The sequence below is a fragment of the Capsicum annuum genome, chromosome 7, assembly GCF_002878395.1.
Source record: "Capsicum annuum cultivar UCD-10X-F1 chromosome 7, UCD10Xv1.1, whole genome shotgun sequence".
NCBI classification, from domain to species: Eukaryota; Viridiplantae; Streptophyta; class Magnoliopsida; order Solanales; family Solanaceae; genus Capsicum; species Capsicum annuum.
Window position 1 is genome coordinate 2,015,392 of NC_061117.1, and position 3,687 is coordinate 2,019,078.

General features: G+C 41.3%; 1 pseudogene; it reads right to left on the minus strand.

Annotated features, from left to right (window-relative positions):
- Positions 1-140: 140 nt before the first annotated feature.
- LOC107854215 overlaps positions 141-3,687 on the minus strand; it is a 7,642-nt pseudogene continuing 4,095 nt past the window's right edge.

Sequence of the window (3,687 nt, forward strand, 5' to 3'; positions counted from 1 at the left end):
CCCCCTCCTCTACACCTTCTCCCTCTCCCTCACTCTTACCTCCTTCTTCATACCTCCTCTCTCTCCCTACCCTTACCCTCCCCCTACCTCATGGTCCCCTATGCATTTTATTTTTCCTTAAGGGAAAAAAAGTACCCCCATCATAGTAAACCTCTCCTTGTGAATGGGATGAGGTAGATGCCTTCCAGCCGTAGGGTGGATCAAATCGAAGTTTCCTTAGATAGCCACCGACCTACAGGTATCCTTAAACTTTCGTGCTTGGTGGAGAAGAAGCGAACAAAAGTACGCTCGCTTGCTGTCTTATTCTCTATTGTAAACTGGGATCGTTCGCCAGCTAGGTCAGATTGGAGCAAGATTTTTTGAGAACATAGCCCCCATATTCGGGGACAAGGGGTGGAACGACCTCTCGATCTACTTACTGCAGCCCAGGAAGAAAAATGTTATCTAGGCGTTCCCTCTTGCTCTGATCTCCCCTATGCCTAGGACGTTGTCTAGGCCAAGAGCCATAGTTAGTTGCTATTTCTGGTTGTTTCTTCCTCATTGTTGATACCGATAAGACCCAGTCAGATAATGTCTGCTGGTTGGTAGTGAGAGGACTCTTAGTACCTGCATACCCAAAAGAGGGCGCTGGTTAAAAAACAATCATTTGATTTTCTTTCTTGCTCCCCCTTAGCATCGAGAAAAAAGTCTATCCATTTGCCTAGTTTGGTAGATTTCCCCTAATGCAATCCACAAAAATTCCATAAATCCCTTGGTGGATAAGTTCGATGACTCAACATTAGTGCGAAATTGAGTTTCTTGTCTGGTGGATCTGATCTATAGTTAGGGGGCAATACATACCAAAATTTTTGTAGAAGGAAGGCGCATAAGAGTATATAACCAACCTACCATTCTGTATAACCTATTCACATTAGTGAAGCGTTGGATGCACAAGGGAAGTGCACATTTGTGAGACCTTAGTTGGGATGCATAGGTGAGTCAACCTACGAGCATGGAAGAGCGTGGTACTGCTACCTCTCTCTAAGTAAAGGTAAGATTCTTAGCCTTGTAGATGACTCCATCTAAAATATAATAGGGACAGCCATTTTCGGCTGGTCATTTCGTATCTTGAAGAAATAGTAGGCTTAAGTAATGTAATAGGGGTCAGGTCAATAATAGCTATGCTATTGCCCTACTAATTTAAGGCCTCCGCCCGATCCTGAATGCACATTTTTTTGGGTTCATCTTCAATTGATGTTTTCTTAACCTATCGAAGACCTTGCATAAATTTTTGATGTGGTCGGTTCTTTCTTTTGAAAAGACTACCAAATCATCCACGTAAGGATCACATATGTTATTTAGGAGGTCACTGATAATTTGTGTCATCGCTCTTTGATATGTTGCACTTTCTTTTTCTTTTTTGGGCATATCGTAGTAAGGAAAGGAAGTGAGGGCACTCATTCGAATCGAATAGCTAAAACTACTAGAAATCCTATTTTTATGCTTTAAGATAAGCCTTCTAGCTCGTTTTAAAGCGTTGAAGAGAGAGATAGGACATTTTAAAGATAGTTGTTGAGGAAGCAATTTCTAACTATGAGCCCGTTTTCAAGCTAATTGAATGCCTATCTGCTGTTAGTTTTGTTCCACTTTCTAAATAGAAAGGAAGAGGTCAGTCACCAATAAGAGGAGGATATAAAAGAGAGTACCAACTACTATTCCACTCGAGCAGAACTTCTAACTGATGTTGCTCATGTTTTTTAGTGGGGTCTGGGCTACGGGGTCCTTTTTCTATCTTATGCATTTGGGGATGGCCCCTCATGGATGCTATCTATTCTAATTCGAACTTGTTGGGTGCCAACTCAGCCCTTCGACTTAGTGCGTTAGCAAATTGGTCTTCCCAGGCTTGTACTTAAAGACCATGCCAAACCCTGTATCAAAGTCTGGTCACCCTACCCGCTTGGGGTCTGAGTAAGGAAAGAGCTCATAGCCACATTATTGGGCTTGGCTTGTTGATAAACTTGAGACCGACGAAGACTGTGCTCCAGCTGGTGGTGAATAAAAGGGGGAAGCGACTCATTCCTTCCTTGCAGAGGAGTTAAAATAGACTATGATGGCTTCGTTTCTTTATATCTTTCTTTTCATTTTCTTTTATTTATCTAAATAATTAGAACTTATTGTTGAAGATAAATTTAAGTTAAAGATTGCTTTTGACCTATATTCCTGATATAGAAGCAAGAAAATGCAAGTTTAGGTAGAAAGAATAGCTAGTGTCAGAGAGATTACTTCTGTTGAACTCTTTGTTTACATGAAGGGAATGAATGCCTTAATGGAATGGAATCCGAGATCCTAAGGCAAGTATGAGTTCAACCCTTTTCTCATCGGGCCAGGATCGATAGCCGTTCGACCTAAGAAAAGTACAGTCAGATTCAAAATCCCCAATGTCTTGTTCTTTACCTTCTCTTCGAGGGACATGCACTGCATCTAATTGAATTGATTCATCGGATCTTCTATATACGAAAATGAAAGAGATTTCTATTAAGGTCGGCTTTATGAAAGAAAGAAAAGAAGAAAGTTTAGCAAACATAGAGATGGAAAGAGATGGATTTTGCCCAGCTATTGTTAGACCAATTCCCATTCATTCTTTAATGGAATAGGGAATGGGCAGAGCTACGGCTATCAAGAATGGACGATAGCCTATGACTAAAAGCGCCGACTATCTATGAATGACCAAGATCGGAATGCCAATCGACGAGATGAGCCTACGAAAGATTTTAAGTTCAAACTATGATTACTAGCATCCTCACTTACGCAATGAAATTGAGTTGATGGAGTAGCCAGTGCCCTTGATTTATTCTCTTTGGTATTGCTTTCTCTCAACGTTAAAGGTGCCGCAAGGCACTCGACTAGAAGGAGTGGATATTAGGCATGCAGGAAAGACTCTGACTATACGATGGCACTAGCCCTGGGCATGGATTCTTCTTTGATTGAAGGAATGGGATAGAAGAGAACCAGAACCATATCCTTCACACATTCAGTCTGATCTTATCTGCGCTATTTCCCAATCATAGCTGTACTATATTAAGTTAGTTATCCATCTACCCTACCTTGTTAGAATAGTCTGGTCTATAATAACACAACTTGAAAGAAATCCATTCCTAATAGAAAGTTTCCCTGGTGAAAGTTGCTGCGTCCTTGCTTCCCTCTTTCTCGCCTAACTGAGAAAGTAACTCCCTGCCTTCGCGCCTGTACTCCAACTCAGTAGCTTATTCCGAATAAGCGAGTGAATTCAAGTTGGAAGGAAAAAAAGTAAAGTAAGCATCCAGCTCTGGTACTAGCAAATGATGACTCAGGAAAGTAAGTGAAGGATAAGGGATTTGTGAGCGGACGGTGCAGACTTAATCCTATGTTGTTGCTAAAGTAGCTTCTTAGAAAGCGAAGAAATGTGAAGATGTAGTACTTTGAGAATAAGATATATGACTACTTCCCAAAGCTCCGCCTTTCTCTAGTAGTCTCTCATCAGGATGGAAACCTGCACATGTTCAAATCCCAGGTTTGCCTGGACTGGAGTTCCTTCATCCCTTTCTTTTAGTCTATAAGGTTAGATTAGACTGACATGCTAAGTCAATCCAGGTAGGAATAGGAAGAGTAGCTATGACCGTGTCATACTTTTACTGGATGGATGCCCTTCGTTTTCGAGTAAGCTTTGCA